The following is a 19,602-nucleotide window of genomic DNA, read 5'->3' on the forward strand; positions in this document are numbered from 1 at the left end:
GTCGCATAAGTTACAAAAACCCCTAACCATCGCTCATTTTACAAACGAAGCGGTGGGGCCCAGCTGTGATTATCCTCATCCAAGCCAGTTAGGTGCCTTTAATATACCATAATAACCTCTGTGACGATCACGAATGAAACAGTTCCTCCTAATGTACAGATCGTATGTGCCATCCAGGTAGTTGGTATAGCAAGTATGAAATGCGCGGTGTACTCTGATCCTAAGGTGTGAGAGGCACTGTCCTTTCAGGTTCCCTCGATTTGCGTGCCTCGTTACATGTGAAGGCTATCATACTCATAGTTGTTATCATTTTCTTTTAGTGTTAATTATTTTCACGCTATACGCTGACTTAAGCCACCGTCACCTAAAATGGCGTGTTGGATATTCACAATGACAAAATCACCTTTCGTAGAGTATATAAACATCAAACAAGCATTTTCACTCTCAAACACGCTGCATCGCCAACTCTGAAAGTCAGAAGATCTGAACGGGTCAGCGGTATCGTTGTTGTTTCTTCGGCTTGGCAGAGTGCTCGCCCTCTAACATATACTATTAGTTGATGGTGTTTACCGACCTGTGCTACAGAATAATACCATGCTAGTTTTTTTTACCAAAAGCTCGATGTGTATGGTTTACGTTTTACGGCGTACTGATCCTTAGTTTTCGTCATAAACCCATTCCTTTTCTTCGGATTCACCATCGGCCCCTGTCCGTATTCCTCCTTCATCTCTCACTGTCACCTTGCATCTATGCGCTCTTTCGTGTATTCCTAATTACTTTCATTACTCCAGTATGGGTTGTCTATGTTACACACGCAGCACCTTTCAACCCTGAAATTGCCTGGGGAGAGGGGTCAGAAGTACCCTAGATCGGATAGATACTACTCGTCGGGAGTGGATGTCTCGCAACATCGGCTTTTGTAACTGCTTTATACAGCCGGAAGATCAACCAGCACCCTACATTCAGCTTCACAAAAAACGTAGTCATCCCATCGGACAAGCTCCGTCAGTTACTCTTGAGTATACGGGACATAGTTACGCATCACTCTCGGCTTGCTCGCATGTTTGCTTGCCTATGGAGAAGTACCTGCACCTCGTAGCCCACCGCCCTATAAGTGTGAGTTTAGGCTTGTGTAAAAGCGAAGATTTGTGCTGCGCCTTACGTTAATCCCGCACGGTCTGTACTATTCGAATATCTAGTGTTGATGACGACTGACGCACTGGCATGTGTAGCGACGGACTACGATAATAACTTGCTAAGGTTCTAAGCGGCTTAACCCAGAATGCTTTGGGATACAAAACAGGTCGAAATTCCGTGGTTTCATGCTCCGATTCTTACTCTAGCATTTAGCGTTATCGACGTCGCCGTCCGTCTGTGCACTTAGCACCTATTTTATCTTAAATGTCGCCATATATGCCTATGGCAGGCTCGATGCTGCGGTGTTCGAGTGTACAGATTTTTTGAATTCCCGTTTTTTCATTGGCGAATGGGACTACCGTGCTACATCGCAGAATCCCGTACACGCTTCTAGCCCGAAGTTCCCACTTTATCCCCGCTCTTCGCTACCCACGGTTTTTATCCATCGTCATCCAGCATTCGGACCGGAGGACGGGAAGGCAGCTACAATCGTTACATGCGTGCTGTCTGCTGTAGCTGGTGTCCGTTCAACCGCACTCCTGCACGTCTGCCAACACGGCTAGCTTCCGTTTGTTCACAAGCCATTTTTTCTGCACAGTTAGGACGGCAGACTTGTTGGTCGCCATGGCAACTTATGTCTGTCACTCGCTGGACGGCACCAGAGAACGCAGGATTACGGTGTCACAATCAACGACGGCACAAGCAAACAGCATCCTGTTTGTCGGCTACTGCTGGCTTGTCCTATTGCGAGGTCGACCGATTGCCTGACAGGCAGATTGGTTCGGGAAGCAAGTTCGTCCGCTTACTGCCAGCTTAGCACGACCGTTTGCTTGAACGGCCCTGTTCTAAAACAACTTCTCGAGCGGCAAGGACTGATCTGCTCGCTTGGCCAGGGGCCATCATTGTCAGCTAGGAAGAGAGCGCGAAGCGGCTAGGTATAAGGCTGCGGCAGAGGGCGTGTTTAATTAATTGCGCCGAGTTTTTGCTTGCATTAGCAGCCTTGGAAGCGCAGTTGTCCTGGCTTGTTGTCGTGATGGCTTTGATGGTACTGGCATTATCGACGATGCCGCCATCGCCGTTGTTGTCGATTGCTTAGTCTGTCTGTTAGTCTCTCTGGAGTACAAAACGGCCAGGTCACACAGTACTGCAGGACTCCAGGATCCTCTTACAGAATTGTCTCTTAAGCAAGGCAATCAAAACGGCGATCAACCCACTGCCGACCAGTCGACGTCCAGTGGCGAAGCTGCTGTTTGCTGCTTGGAGCAATGGATGGAAACAGTGACAAGAAATAAAGATAACGACGACCAAAATGACGAAAAAAAGCAAATAAGAAGCGGTCAACGAAAAGCGAAGCCTGTGCGACGACGAAGCCAATAGTAACAGCAGCAACGACGACAACAATTTTGACAAAAACAACAACAACTTTGACAACGACAGCATACCGCTACGACCTCGTTTTCTTTTGTGTATTCATGCAAATCCAAACGCGAACAAAAAGAAATCTCTCTCCTTGAAAAAAAAGGAGAAAACAACAGACCAACCGACTTGACGGCGGTTTTAGCATTAGCGGTCCGTCCATCGTCCTATCGCGTAGCTGTTGCTGCTGCTGTCGCTGTCTCTGTCGAGTCTCCGTCCATTTCATGGATAGGAGATAGCAATGGCCGCTGGTAGGGGCGCTGCTCTGTTGGATCGCCAAGCCCGAGTTATCCATGCTTTTTTTCCACTTCGCTGTCGGTTTTGCCATCGCTTTGTTCAACGCGTGGGCCTTTCTTATTTCGCCCACCTTGCCTTAAGGCGAGGCCACCGTTGGCACTTGTTCGTGCGTTCGTGTTAGCGTTCGGTTCGCCGAGGGTCGGCCCTCTTGAGTTTGTCCACTTCAGCCGCCGTTGCTGCCGGTTCGGGCAGGCAACAAACCCATGACTGAAAGAAGGACCAACCGAACGAAAAAAGCCCTACCAAGAGTGAACTGCAGGCAAGCCCGGACAGGCTTGCCTGACTGGTCCTCTGTTTAGGAGAATGAGGCTCTATAACTAACCGGCAGATCCCTTTTCTACCTCATACGCTGATCCTCATTTTGCGCGATCCGATGTTTTGCTTCTTTTGGAAAAGAGGAAGGATGGAAGTAAAGAGGGTAGGGCCTAGCTACCAGCAGTGGCAGCATAAGCAGCGGCCGCAGAACTACTAGTGTACCACTTCTCTCGAAACTGACCCGGCTGGACACAAACGAATCAGCAAGACTTCATAGACGTTCTAGTTTATTCTCTGGCCCTCTCTCTGCCACCCCTTACCCTCTCTCACTCGCTTGCTCACTCACTCGCTCACCCACTCACCCACCCACTCACTCCCTCCCTCTTGCCGTTTCCTGCCAGGAACGGCAGGCAAACTGTGGGTATGGCCGCCGATTGGGAATAGAATATGGTGGCCTGCTCGCCTCGAGCAGCGAACCAGCCTTCGACCGAACGATGAGGAAACCCAATTATAAAACTTACGTCGACTGCGAGCCCGCTACCGTCGCGCTTAGTCGTACTCATCTTCTCTCGAGCAGAGCAGAGGAGAGGAGCCCTACGGGGCAAGCTGGCTAGGACAAGAACGAGCAGCCAGCACCAACGTGGACGGAGAGCTGTCCATCCACCGTAGATGGAAGAATGAAAGAGAGTCCATCGTTGCTCGCGGAGAGCTTGCGAACAAGGTAGAGGTGCAAGAAAGAAGAATTCGGAAATTGGAAAGAGCAGGACGGAGGAGAATGGTATGGAGTAGAATCTATCCATCGGCTGAGCCGAACCCATAGCGGCTTGGTCTGGTAGCGACCAAGTGGCAGGCCTCTTCTATAACAGAACCTCTCGCCTAAACACCTGGTGCACCCGGCCGTCGAGAACACAACTGGCCAAGATCCACTCACATTACCAAAGCCAGGTCCACTGACTGCCGCCATTTCTATTAATGCGCATGGACACGTACGTACATACACATGCACACACTCAACCACATAGAGACATTGAGCATTCTCAAGTGAAGTCGCTTCGTTCGAGATCGGTACCGTATAACGGACTTTTTTTTAGCTGAGTTGCTTCTTCGCCCGTCGTTTCTCCAGAAAATAGTAACGACATCTCGTTAGGGAGCAACGTCGAGTAAAAGTGCAACAATAGGGTTGAAGTGTAAATGAAGTTCTATTTTCGCTTCGGCTTGTCTCCCATCACGTGCTAGGCGCGCAGTCGTCCACGTGTCACCCGACTAAGAAATCCGTTATCCGTTAAAATTTCGTTCTATACTGCATAGCACTTTAAGCTGCTGACGAGAAACGTTGCAGTAAAACTGAGGAACAGTGAAAAGAAGCTGATTGGGATAGAGGGTTCAATCGATCGTTTCGCGAAGGCCAATTGTTGTTGGAAGACAATGAGAATGATTGTGACGTCAGTGTGTCGCGTGGCAATTACTACGCTGTGAGGTGCCAGAGTGCCGCTAGGGTGTCGCCAGCAACAAAAAGGGTGCTATTAGTTGTAGTTAATTATCTCGTCTCGGCAACATTTCGCCCCAGCAGCGAGAGGGTCCTTTGCTAGCATAATAGAGACACAGACTCGCGCCTCTGATTTCCTGCAGTGGCTGACCTCCATCACCACCCCCCTTTTGTCACCCGTCTCCGGCAACCCTGCCCGTTGTTGGCACTAGCCAATAATGGGGTCATAGCTGGCGCCGTGATATTCACACACGCCAGGTCAGACACTGGAACTTCAACAACGAAACAGTGACAGCGCGTTAGGAGGTCCTTCTCAAAGGCACTGGGTTGGCCATTTCGGTTCGTTTCAGGCATAGTAGTTGCACCAGAGTGATAGTAGTAGTTGCTCTAAAAACAGTAAGGCCTGTCGCGGGCTACGGCACCTAATCATTATAAAGTGTCAGAGCCGTCGGAAATTGTAAGAAATCCCTTTAGTTGCATGTTGGTCTAATCAGGTTTTAGCGTAAAAAAATGTTTTCATTGAATGAAGTGCTAGCACAAAATGTTCTTAAGGACTACCCTGGCAGCCGGTCGGCAACCTGTCAGCGACTTGAGTACCTTTTCCTTTAACGACCTTTACGTCGACAAAATGAGAACAAAAACAGTATCAACCTATGTAAACATATCGTAAGAGACGAGCTCGGTTAATGTCCACCTGGGTACTACTTGTTCATTGTTCTCTCATTAAGCCGCTCCCGGCTGCTCCGCTGCTTGCCTCTCGCACACAGTCCATCCTTTGCTGATCGGATTTGAAAATTGAGCTTTACTGTTTACAGGTGACGGTAGACAGACGACGCTTATGTGCCTTACGTTGATTCACTACGAAGATCACGCGAGTAAAAGTATAGGATTTTTCGAGACATAATCTTTGTGGGTCGACCAGTTCAGTCGAAGCCCGGCTTTCCACGTCGAAGGCAAAATATGATGTGCTTCCTCAGAGCGGCACTAGCATTTGTAGCATAGTGACGGCTGAGGGAAGACAGCAACAAATGCAAAGTTATCGGAGTCCACCGCTGTGCAGCGTAACAGTTAAAAATGTTCCAACAGGACACAAGTGCGATTTTGTGGTTTTTTTTTGTAGAGGTGGCAGAGGCAACTAGATTGCGGTGGCAGTCGTGGTGGCGTGAGCAGCAACGACGCTGTAGGCAGCGCCGATAATCTTGCCACTGCAAATTCTTTCAGGCTTTGTTGTTGCCGTTTTTTTCAGTCAATGTCGTAGCAGTACACTTCCCTTAAAGATGTTTGCCGATGATTCAGGAAGCAGCTCAACAAGAAATCAAGATGCGTAGACGGAAACAATGTTGCCGGAGCATGCATGAATGGGGCTGCAGCGACAGTCGTACTCTTTTGTCAATTGCACACTGGTATGACTAGGAAAAAGGAAAGAAAATTGAATGTAGCAAAAAGGTATTACGGGAGAGAGGTAGAAGAAAAAACAACAGGTTGAGCGATGCAGGAAGAAGGAAAAATGAATACGTAAGAAAATACTGCGAGGATAACGAAACCTCTCAACTCCTTCCTTCCTTCATTTGGTTCCTCTCGTCCAATTGCACGACAACGCGTTAGTGGGAAAATATAGTTTTACCGTAAAAAGGTACACCGTACGCCAGCTTGATTATTGTAGGACCATGGCAATGTCTATGAAACAGCCGAAACTGAACGGTGAGCCCGAACAGACAGATGACAAAGCTGGCAGTGTAAGAAAACTGAAGTGAAAACGAAGAACGAACAAGACGAGGGCATGGCGAAAACCGTCAAACACAAAGAAAACCGTGATGATGACAGTAGCCAGTCGACAGGCATCCAACTGGCCAGCCGTTCGTTTGCTTTCAAATTCACAGCCATTGACGCACTGGTACATTGATATTGCGGTGGCATTGTGATGAAGACTAGGCCGCCGTTTCATGTTTACATGTACTTTGGCGTTTGTCGGTGGTAATGGTGGCAATGGCCTGGAGGGCACCGACAAGCTGAAGGCCGGTCGCCACTGCAGAGTTGGGTCGATTACCCCAGTGACTACTCGCTGGGCTCTAGATAATGAGCACGAGACGCAGTCTGGTCGGGGGCGAGTCGTAAGAGCAGTGATAACGAAGATTGCAGCCATGGTAGTAGAGCCATGAAAAAGGGAAGCAGCGCATTTTTTCGAATTTATCGTTATGCCATAGTTAGGTGGCTGCAGCGGATGCTTCTGTCTTGCGAGAAAAACAGAAGGCTGAAACAGGATAGGAACGACTGCTGTGAGTAGGGACAGGGCACAAAGGGAGCGGATTATGGCCGAACTGACGCTACGATCTACAGAATACGTGTAGCGTGCTCCTAACCCCTTCTCATTTGTACGCCTGTGCCTTTTTGTCGACGCCGGATACCGGCACAACGTGACGCATCCACGCCATAGCGTCAGTGACATTGCACAGCTTCTTGCACAGAGGGAGGCTGATGCGGTGACGTTTTCCAGGACGCTGTTTGACAGGACAGAGAAATGCAGAAAATAAGCGCAAATACAAAGGAAAAAAAAGCAGAATAAAAAATCAGGGACAAGCAAAGGAAAATGTCACGTGAAATCTGACAGGTTCTTACCGGTAGCGACCAAACTATGCAACTAACCGATAGTAATAGGAATCACTCGAAGAATCGCAGTTACGGTCTAGACCGTACGCGGTTGTTTACCGATGATGAATTTCGAACAGTCGAAATAGTAAGAAGAGAACAAAGAGGCATTAATAAAAAAAAAAACAGAAACAAAAAGACAATAACTTAATTTGATTGATGATTGTTCAATTATCTCCACGCCGTAATAAATGCTAATTGAAGATATGAAGTTTGCATAAGATCGTTTCACAATCCCTTCTAGTACTTCTAGGGCACCTTCAGTACCCTTCTAACTTCAAAGCTAAACTGAATATAGGTAATAAATAACGATTGAAATATATAATTTTCTGATTTCTGACACAAAGTTACTCTCGAACAAAGACCAAATAACATATGCATGCCTGTGTTGTATATAATTAGATTTCACATAGATATCTTCTTGTCCAATTTATTAGTAAAGCAGAACTTCTTATCTCAAATAAGCCATATACACAAGGCCGATCGACGGCGTTCCATGGCTTCGTATTAGCCATTGGCCTATCCCTATCGACAGTCTACTGCATCAAGCCCACATACATGTTTATGTATAATACCATTATACAATGCGATATCCGGGAGACATTGAACTTACCCTACGGGAGCACATACAGAAACGGCATTTGGCTTGGAAAGGGATCCGAGAGAGCAAAGAATCTCCCCTACGGCTCTGATGCCCTTACGAGGCCTAGCGTATGGGCCCACGGTTTGCATCGACAGACAGGCGAACATGGCCAGGTATAGCTTTCTAGCAATACTCCTTGCTTGAGCCCGTGTTCTGCTAATAAAATAATGGAAGAGGCGCGCATCGTACGTTGCTGAACCGACGGGATCGCACTGCCGGACGTGACCTGTGCGATTGTCGAGAAGAAATAAAACCAAGCGACGATTACCTGCCACGATTGTTACTATTGCTGTTGGTCTGCCAAATTCGAAATCGGAATTTTTAATCACTTTGAGGCCAAACGCCCTCCGCGTTTACCTTAAGTGCTAGAACGTATACTGAACGTACCCTATGAGCAACGTCCACGTAGCTTATTTATCTGATATTGCTAAAACAATCGACTAGTGTCGGCCAGCAAGATTAAATCTAGATCCATTCTAGAACAGTTGAACAAAGCATGGGCGGCACGTTGCAAATTTACCGCTGCCGCTGTTGCCGCACCTCGTTTTTTGGGCACAGTGCATCCCTTGCTTTGCAGCATGCTCTATCCAGCGTTGCGGCCGAGCACGTTCGACAGCTTATTATTTACACCACTTCTGCCACTGTTAATCAAAGTCGTTTAAACGTCAACAACGGGCCGATAACGTTAGCTGATTGGATGATCGTTGAGTGGCGACCTGGCGTTCGTATGCATTCCGTCCCTGATCATTCAACAGATGAGCCCTACGCAAGTCCTCTTCCTTCTTGATTCTTCTCAATGGCTCTGCACGGGTTTGCCATGATGTCTGGTACTACGATTCCTCCTGTTCCCCTTTCCGTACGTTTGAGCACATTAGTTTCGAATATAAGGCGTTATACAGCTGCGTGCCAATCTACACCAGAAATCCTAAACCAGTACGAACTGACCATGTGACCCGGTCAGGATCGATGATGATGGTAATCACGGCATAGCCCTAACAGCAGCGACATTAGGAGAAATTTATTCGATGGGCATAGCGGCCGGTACCGTAACCAATAGTAGACCAGCACAGTTCGTTAGAGTGACGTTATTTACGTGATCAACCGTCAGAACCTTCAGATGTCGATGTCAGATGTCGACAAACGCGAGTACTATGAGACGATAAGATTTAGTCTTTATGCATAACAGCCCAAGAGTGGTAGTGCACCAGCATGATCGAAGAAAAATATGTACATCTAGTGTTTGTTGAAAAGGTCGTTACGCGATACAACAGTTACAATAGCCATTGAGAAGAGGTAAATATCGACGACAGTAAGAAAGACTAAAATCAAAAGACAACTTCGACGTTAAAGGGCTCTGGTCTAGAAACTCGTTTTGCTGACAGGCAGTAGAAATTTCGATTCCGTTTCCGCGTCAAAGGGAACAGCATCCGCTATGATTTGCCCCAGCTGCAGAGATCGTTGGCCGACGTCTCCGCGAGCGTACATTCTAGATCAGCTAAGATAGAATCTTCCCTAGCTTCAGCCGTTGTTGATTCCCGCGTCTGCCAGCTCAGCCTCCAGAGCAGGGTCTACAGCTTTAACCCGACTGGTTTTTAATCAGGCGAAACTCTCAGTGCGCTGTCGTCATGCCGAAGAACTCCCGCCGGTTTTTTTCCGCTATGGCTCCACTGCAGTCCCCTCATAGAATAGAAGAGAAGCAGGAAAGACTTGAATTCGCCAAACGTGAGGATAGCAACAATAGTCACTCACTATTCGGAAAAGAAAAACGTGCTTTTACTCGATAAGTCCGTCTGTCGCCCCCCAACTTCTATTATTTTGCCCCCGTTGTGTCGAAGAGAGCAAAAAAAGAGTACAAGGATGAGACGCGGACGATAGCAGCGGCAGCAACAACAACGACGAAGAAGTCAATCGACCGACTATTGACACTACTGCAAAGCCTCTTGCAAGAGAATAAACGCAATGTAACCCCTTCAACGTATAGTGGATCGCCTAGAACTCGATCGTTCGCAAGAGGCTTGCAGAGATCTCAACCATTACCACCTGCACCGCCGCTGGAGTTCCTTCGTTTCTTTCAGCTCATGCAGTCTAACTCTGTTGTTTATGGACTACTAAAGTTTTCTTGCAGTTACCCATCGTTGTAACTGTGATCGGCCTCGTTCCACGGCTTCCTCAACTGGCTGTTTTTCGGATCAGTTTCTCTGTAACACTTTCGTGGGGGACTAGCGGCCAAAAGGAATGAGGCAACTGTGCAAGGGAGGAGGGGTGGGGGGTCACGGAGCAATCGCCTGGACGGAACGACGCGAACAAGAGAATCGTGCTTCACATGTTTTTGTGAATGCATCTCGTACTACTGCTGTTGCTGCTGGTACCACTATCGGTAACTACAACACACGAGAGATCGACGCGTTGCTTGGCACCCTTTCCGATCGTTTAAAAAACCGATACCCGAAGGGCAGACATTATAGACATAGAAAAGTCAACATTTTTTCCATTCCGACTCAGGATTAGTGAGTGAGAGAAAAGTATCGAGCAGAACAGTAAATAACGAGTTTCGTAAATAGTGTTACCCGTTGAATAGGCACGAGGTCGGAGACAGTTTGAAATGGCGAAGCCATTTAAGAAATTACTTTCAACCGCCGTTCAACTACGGAACAATAGAGATTGAAGGTTACGACATTATCGAAAGTATTGCTCCATAGGCTGAACTTCTCTGACTGCAAAATGTTATTCTGACAAAATGTTTGTGAAGAAGTACATACACGTTATATGATGCATTTTCGAAGAAAAAAACTGCGAAGTACATACGACTAACGATCAACTCAGTATTATTGAAGGTCGTTAAGTATGATCGCTCCGATTAATGTGATAAAATCAAATAAACACGAAATAAATATCATGTCTCACAAGCATTTATTCTCTTTCTTTTCATGTATATATATATAAATACTGCGGCTCGAACCACCCCGGCTCTTCGTATACCTCCACACGTATATGTAGACGCATCAATCCAGATGTTTCCCGACAAGACACGTCTCAGTGGGCGCAATGTTGTTATTGTGCCGCCTGCAACAATTCTATGAGCGTGCAATGTGTCCTCCCTTTCTCTGTTCCCTGTCTGTTCAGCCCAAATTCAACGCTGTCGCTATCATTGGCTTCCTTATCTGTGTAATCAACACCGGGGGGCTAATTCAGGTATATATACTATTGTTGAATCTATCTATATATAACAAGGAGCCATCTATAAACCAGCGGCGATGAGGTCTGGCGGCAACTGGGGCAGGACGTGTCCGCGTACGAGGTTCAGAAGTGTCACAGAGAGAGACTGTAAGAGAAATTGCTAAAAGGCAAATTTAGCCAACGCCCCAGCAGAGCATAAGGTCAGAGGAATGAGCCGAAAGCCGGCATGCAAGTGACTTGTGTGAGAGTTCCAAAGCACCGTTTCTGCTGTTATTAGTATTATTATTATTATTATTATTATTACTATAGTAAGGGATGTCATCTAACCCCGTCCTGCCTTTGTCTGTTGATACGACGGCAGCGGGCAGCAGAGTCTGGCTTACATCTCGATGCTTGGTAATCCCCGTGCCTCTTCTCTATTCGCTGTTAGCAGCAGAGACGAGCCAGGCCTGGCAGGACTGGACGCTAACGGGTTGGTGGCGAGGTAACCTACTCGTCATTTCGTTGGCCCTCATCCTCTTGGTCCTTATGCCGCCCTTTTGTCGCGTTCGTAGCGTGTCTCACCCCAATATATCATGAATCGTGAGTCGTCGCGGTTCTCTTGCGATACGACGCCGCGTCGCAGTATACACAACCGAACGACGCCGAGTCGTTGGTGAACACTCGCAAGTCCGCATGAGCAGAAACAGAAACAACAGTAGTAACAAATAGTAGCCGTAGCAGTGTTAACCCTCGGAGAATATCTATCATCACGTGCATCGGGGACACCAAAACACGGAGGGCATCAGCAGCAGCGACGGCGACAGAGTTCGCCTCCGCGGCTGCTACGGCGACCAGCGCTTGGGGACATCTGGTCGTCGGCACCTCACTGACGAAGAGAGCGCCTGGCGTTCGTCTCCTGCCATTCTACTCCTATCCCTATTCGACTCTGGTTGCTTACCGCTGCTGGATCAGCAGACTTTCAGACGAAATGATCGCACGGGCTACGAGTGTATAGAATAAGGGTATGGGGCCTGCAGTAGTAGGCAGCGGACAGTCATTGTTGTCACGTAGCAATGTTACAACAATCGAAGGGGTCGCAGGCCGAGTTGTACTAACTGATTGAGTGGACGCCGCTGCTACCGCCGACGCCGCCGGACGTTGGCGGTACTAGAGACAGGACACGGGCGATACGTTAAACACATAGTGGAGCCTTTGCTTGTCGTTTTTGGCGGACTCTTTTTGAAGTTGCGTTGATGCTGTTCTGTTATGTTGTTAGATTAGCTCCCTGTGAGGGAGCGCTGCTGCTAGTGGCGACCGTACTGATGGCAGCGGCCAGCGCCGAATGTTTAGAGAGGCGGAAGAGTTGTCCGTACTCGATTGTGCTTCTCGATTTCTACATAGACGATGTTTCAAGCTTCACTGCCAACAAACAGTTGAGTATGTCACTTTGTTTCGATGGGCTACACAAATGCATAGGATAGCTGTCGTTTTTGTTGGTACTATTGTCGTTACCGCCGTCGTTGTTGGCGTTACCATTGATGTTTGGTGAACCTTTAACCAGCTACAATCAGATTAAAGCTAATACGTCCCATAGGTTCCATCCTGACCATTCTTATGGGGTCAGATCCTCTATAACTTATTTTTTCGAAGTACATTATCGCTCACATCTAATTTTAGTATATATTATTCATAATAAGAACGAGTAAGATATCTAACGTTTTTTAACAGATCTAAGTAGAGAAAGGCTAGAAACAGCTTCAGCCAATACGTAACTAGGGTCTTATGCTAAATGTAATGGCTATTTACCACTGCGTTTGCCGCTTCCCACTTGCCCCTACAACGTTGGGTTGACGCTGCATGATCCAAACGCGCTTCACCTTCGAAACCCTGTGTTGCAGACGTTATATTTGCACAGAAATGCTATCAAGCAGAATATGTAGTTAAACGCTAGGTGTGATAGTAAGCGTCAACAGACATATCATAAAACAGCATCGTAGAATATCGTTGATATGTATCTGGCATGGGTGTTGCCCCAGACCACAACAATCGTATTCATAGTCGTACTCTGTACACATGCATATATCTAAGCATCGGTGTACAACTGTGTAGTCTGTTTTGGCTCCAGTCATACATAACATATTTATGGTGCGTGCTAGAGTTCAACTGACAAAGGCCAACTGGACGTACGCCAATGGTAAGACCGTTGCCCTTACTATATACATATGTATATTGTTCCGGACGAATGGATGAATGTACAGCATCTCTGATCGTCCCCTTAACGAAAGCTCCATACAATTCGGCGCACAAACGCCGACCGTCACCCCCCACACATAGGGAGCAACATCGTATGTATTTCAGGGTTTTCGTTTGACTATATCCGTTGCAGGTCAGGCCTGTTGAGATGGTTGGACTATGCTACCTGCCTAAAGCACCCGCATTATAATTGTTGCTGGCAGCCAGAAGCGTAATAGTAGCAGCAGCAGTAGCAACGCGCTTCTCAATAACGGGGCGGTGCCTGAACTCTGCCAGTTTCAAATGAATGAGCGTGGTAGGCAGAGCGCGTCTGCCGTAAGCCTTCTCTGTGATAGGCACCATCAGCATCAGCGTCGTCGAGCTCGAGTGTCCGAAACCCATTCAGTTTGATGGTCATTTCCCATGGAGTTGTTACGAAAAGTGGTATCATGACGCGGAGTCATTGATGGCCGACGTGCTTTTTGGATAGGGTACCAAGCGATGCGTCACCCTAATTCTCATCATCATTGTCACGGGCAGCAGTAGTGGCATTTGCTGCATCAGGGATTTGTATTTGTATCAGGGATCGGTGAGGTGATGCAGCTCACAGTACACCGATATCGTAAAGAGATGCCTTGTTCAGCCTGTCCTTATATTATCATATAGTACATAGGGTACAACATAAAGCCACTATGAATGTTGTCGCGGGAGTTATTTCAGGGTGCGGAAAATTGCTGTGTAATTTGACTGTTACAATCTAGCGAGTGTAGCGGGTGGGACCGATTCGCAGGGACCCGGATGAGTTTGAACCAGGAAATGCACGACTAGAGGTAGAATGCTATGCATACAAGCAATCCCTATGATTTGAAACATTCTCTGTACGAGGTACAAATAGCTTGAAATGAAACGAAATCCGCCTAATGAGACGACACCGTTTTCGTTGCAATCCTGTAACATGCAGTTGCATGCAGGCATGCACAGGACTAGCCGATACATTGACCGGGCATACTCATCACTGAAACCCAAAGGCTTTGAATAGATATTATTGCAACGTTTAATGTATAGCAGTAACCAAAATCATTTAGTAAATACTCACCCTAATAGATTGATTACTCGCTATATTATCTTTATTGTTAGATGCTACAAGATCACGAACACTACCTGTGTCCTCGCTCAAAAAGATAGGCCTCTTAGGTGGTCTTCTCGTATAGCATTTAGCCATGGCGACTCGTTCATCTATAAATACGCTGTTGGCAGCCACCGATGGTCTAATAAAGCCAGGCTTGTTCAAAATCGATGTCATCCGCTGCTGCCTCTTCGGGCAATCAGTTGGAGTTGTTTCAGCTTCAAGCGCGGCGCCATTGGAGCTACTGCCGGCGGTCGCTGCAACTGACTATGGAAACATTTCAGGAGCCGGCTCGAGATAACCTCAACCGGTTACAAACAATCCTGGCACAACCATAGGGCTATGGACGGATAGTGGTCTCAAGTAAACACCGGTACACTCATACGCTTGAAATGTATTGATGTGAAATTTCATTAATTCTCAATGAACGATGGCCTCCGCACATCACCGACGCTCCTGCTACTGCAGATGATGTTGATTCGACCGCCGCTCTGTTTGCTCGGATGTCACTATGCGATCGGTTTCGAGCTAGTAACTAGCTAGCTAGCTAGCTAGCGAAAAAAAAACACTTCGCCTGAACCCTTTCACCATACATCATCAATGATTATGCTAATTTTTTTGAGGGGACGAGTCCGGGGGTCATCTGTGAAGACCCCAGAGGGACGGGGGATAGGGGCGCGGTACGCGGATGGTCCAGGGGCATGATGCTATTCCCATAAACTGTATGCCGTCATCATCACCATAAACCACAGACGTCGTTGCCTACACGCTGCTGCGTAGGCGATATCTTCTACCTCACATACACACAGAAAATATTTCCGAGATCTTTGCAGCCGTTGCACCATCCAGCGCGATAGCTGTCACCATCGTTGCCGTAAACAGGCTATCTGCGGACAATTGCCGTTCCTATAGCCATGGGTGGTACAGTTTCCACCGCAACGGCTATCGATGGACCGGCGCTGCCAAGAGATCGGCAGAGTCGCTAGTAACGTGGTTCGCCTCCAAATCAGCGCTCGACGCAGTGCATAACAGCTACATAACAGGCCACTGGACTAACGCCGAAAGAGTTCGGCCGTAAAGCCAAGAGTTTGGAGTAAAACTCCCGAGCAAAACATCCAGCTTCGCTCAAATGCACGTTTTTCATGGTACGAGGCGAACTTTACAAAATTAGCCTCATAGGAGATGAGCGGCAGTAGATGGGCGGCGGTGGCAGTTTTACTGGTTGTTGGAGATTGCCCTGGCCGTCGTGGAGCCTAAACAGGCTCTGATGTTGAGGCCGCGGAGACAGGCATTGCTGGCTAGCAAACTGTGTGCAGAGTAACGGCGCCCCCAGCACAGTAAAAGACAACCAGATTTTTGCTACAGAAAATTGCGGCCACCGGTCCACTGTGGCGAGCAATGACTTCATCTGCTACGGGGGCTTGTTGGTACTATTCGATCAATTTGTTGGTGGAGGCAATTCAGGCTGGGATCGGCTATATTACGAAGCTAACAATTACCCGACGGAAGCTGATGAACTCCGCGGGGGTCTTCTTGTGTCTCGCGTTCCTGTTGACGTGACAGGATTGCTCGTGGTGTAAGAGTGATCGGTGCTTATGACACGGCAGTTCCTCACAACTCAACGTGGTTTTTCCGGTTCCACCAGTATTATTAGCATCTCGAGAGATCCCGAGCTAAAACATAGGACACACCGATAAGAATACGGTGTGTATTGATAGTTACGTGTATGTTTTAAAGTGAGTATGCAGACCGTATGAACAACTGGCCAGTTTGGCCGAAGTCGTTTATGGTGGTAATTGTCAAGCTTTTTCTTTTAGCAATAAGAACATCCGTACTCGAAGAAAAGAAAACTCTTATTTCCTGCATATCATAATAAAAATGGAAAACAATTTACCAGTGATTTCTATTGAAGAAGAAAGCACGAAGTCAGATTTTATTAGTTTCTTTTGTCAGTTACATGGTTTTAGAAACGAGATTAGGCTGAGCAGAGGAATAGTAAAAAAATTGTGACTGTTGAAAGAAGAAAAAGAAATGTCGACCACAACCGGGGAAACCCATGAGGCTCAACTTTTTGAACGGTAGGATTCGCAAAAGACGGCTGAATCGCCCAATAGGGGCTAGAGAATTTGCAAAACAACATATTTGGAGAGAAATACTGTCCTGCCTATGAAGCGCTTCATCCATACCATCGCTTGTGAATACACTTGGCCTGCACATCGGTATAAATAGGTCCCATTCCACTCCGACTACTGCCTGTCGAAGTACGTTGTCTCTAGTAATACCTAACGGCTCATGTATTGGACGTAAAAACACGTAAAGATCTGTTTTTTCTCTTTATCAGTCTCAGAAGGTGTGACACTAATCTACAGATTTGATTCATTTGTCGTATGGAACATCAATCATATTGTTCAACGACGATACATCCACATGGTATGTATGTACGTGCCATGCGATGCATATTTTGACGCGTGTAATGTCAGCTAACAAAAATTTACTCGCGAAGAACTAACGTACGGATAAGCGACTTTTTCAAAAACCGAGGGTCCAAAGCACACCTCATCCTCAAAAAGTAAGGTGGTCGCTTGAAGCTCTACGCCGCTGATCTCTACTCTTATTGTCGATATCAGACCTTGTCTTTCCTGACATCGTAAACTGACTCAAGCTCTGCTTCGTTGGTTTGCTCAGCGCACTGATAACATAGCAACGGTCAACCTTGGTCGTCTTGTCTTTTCTCTTGTGTTGAAATGCGAGTCGCACTGTTGCCCCCCATAGGCATCGCCAGAGTTCAGTCACCCAGCTCACGAGATCTACCGTAGTCTTTTGTCACTTCGTTGATGTCGTTTGATCTTTGCTTTAGCCAGTAGAGTAGCTAAGAGATACGGCTGCTCTTGGGTTAGCGTGCCACGCCAGCAACATCGCCTACGGATGAACCTGCTCTTAGGTACGGGTGTATGTGTGCGTCGTCCCGCGTGGGTGTGTCAAAGGAACGAAGCAGACGTGCTGGAGGATCCAGCTGAGAGTTGAGCCGTACGAAACACGAGGTGTAGCCGTTTGTGTGCAGCCCGCGCGGAATGAGACGAGCGAATACCGACGAAGCCGAAGAGAAGTCGTCAGCTAAACGGGGCTGCAAGACATCATAGCATAACACCAGTATGCGTCTCACGGAGGGGACGCCTAAGAAAGCCTCTTCCTCAAAGGACCAGCAAGTACAGTGTGAGCAACGATGCGCAGCAAAGGAGGGGGAATTGAGCCTGCAAGTCCGTTGTAAGTAAGCGGGTGGATGGACAGGTTGGTTCTGGAGGGCAAGCGGGCGAGTGGGTCTGCTTGAATCTGTGAGAAAGAGCCAGGATTTGCAGGACAGTGACGACTCCCAGCAGACCGGCAAAACTTTGGACCGTCAGGAAAGACGACAACTAGCGCAAAGTTTAAATTTGAACTGTGAGCATCGGGTCACGTTCTGAGTGGGGTAAAACGATAGACCGGGGAAACGTGAACGAGAAAGCTTAGGGGCTAACGGCAAGAATAGGCACTGGCGGTTGTAACCGGTCAGCGTTGCTGAAAAGGGTGTAAATAGCACTAGGTTAAAATATAAATCGAGAGACTCAGGATTGATAACAGTATTGAAAGTCTGGATAGTATATATGTATCAAGCAAAAGATCTAAAGTTGTTATGCAAAGCAATAATTAAATTGTTAGTAAGAGGCACAACATCATAAAAACTATTAGGCTGTTGCTACAGGGAGGTTGGGTTTTTTACTGTTTCGACCTTTGTGCGGTGAAGTACCCTACATAAGTGACTGTACATTATATGCGCAAAAATGAATACGTGGATGATTCAGTTAGCATACATATATTACAGGAAGCTGGGAGATTGAGATCTATATATATATTTGTCCAAGGAGTGAATCCGCCGTTCCTGCCATGCTTATGCACTAGTTGTTGATAAATTTATCAGGTTCCGTTGAAACCACTATTCGTCGCAGGAAGGCAGGCAATAGATCAGCACAAGTACGGCTACAATGCCAGAGCTTGTTTCAACATTAGCACCGGCATCACGCGGGACCCGGCAGCATCCTGGGGTGGAAAACATGGAGGGGGACACGGAGGGCGTCCTGGACGCAACAATTTAGCGCAAAAATAGCGAAGCAATTTAGCGTAAATGCATTTTCAGCTTTTTATTAGCGATCTTTTGCTCTGTCGCTTCCTAGCTGACCAGCTTTGTGTTTCGTAATGACCAGTGTGTACCTATCTGCCATGAATGCACAGGCAGCTACTGCTAGCTTAGTAGCGCATATACCTTTTAAACGTATCAACTGCTCATAGCGAACTCCCGCACACTCGAAACGACCGACTGTCCGTTTGCTATTTGCTGGCGTATGTTTCCCATAATTCCTGGGTCATCTTCGGCCCATATGGGAGCGACTTTTCGTTTATTCAGTCGCCGCCGCATTGGTAGAACCGTTGGTCTTTTCCGTTTCCCGTGCAGCTTTTGTGTCCCCATTCCTTTTCAGACCCTCCTGTCTTTGCCTTTTCGCTACCGTTACCCCCTACACCCCTCACTTTGCTGAATCGAAGTTGCCATTAAAGACTTATTGAATTTGCGCCAATTTGCTCGACGCAAGAATGGCGGGCAAGAGGGCAGCCAGTGACGATGCCCTATGAAGCGGTTTCTATTCGTTTTCGTTTTTTTCTGCCTTATTACTGTCTGTGCCTGCGTCTCGTAGTGAAGCCAGCGTTGCTTGCCTGCAGCATCGGAAGACAAATATTTTAAAATAAATTACCGGTCGACTCGTCGTCGACAAGTCGGCTACCGTGTTTTCGAATAAACCCTTTTGAACCGGCCCGTCTCCCGTTCGTACTAGATGATTGTCGTCATTGGCATCATCGTAGTCGTTGTCGTCATCGTTTTCGCTGTTGTCCGCCATCAGTGCATCGTAGGGGCTGCTTAACCCGTTGCACGCAAGAGACTCCCCTTTACTTAACATACAGGCTCTGAACTGAGCAACGAATTGGACACCATACTGGCGGTGGCAGGAGCGGTAGCATACATAATCCACTAGGAAAACCCTTTTTTGTGCAATGCGACATGCTACTGCACTCCGACCAGCAAACAAGCGGTCGACTATTCCGAGCGCCGTCACCGCCGCGTTTTTGTTATTCTCGGGTAGCCAAACCATTTCCTTTTGCACTTCCGCTTCTGGTGTT

The 19,602-nt window shown here is 47.4% G+C and overlaps 1 protein-coding gene across 4 annotated transcripts in view; it reads left to right on the plus strand.

Annotated features, from left to right (window-relative positions):
• FoxP (forkhead box transcription factor P) overlaps positions 1-19,602 on the plus strand; it is a 317,599-nt gene that overhangs the window by 219,525 nt on the left and 78,472 nt on the right. The window lies entirely within an intron of this gene.

The sequence above is a fragment of the Varroa destructor genome, unplaced genomic scaffold, assembly GCF_002443255.2.
Source record: "Varroa destructor unplaced genomic scaffold, Vdes_3.0 BEIS01000004.1, whole genome shotgun sequence".
NCBI lineage: Eukaryota > Metazoa > Arthropoda > Arachnida > Mesostigmata > Varroidae > Varroa > Varroa destructor.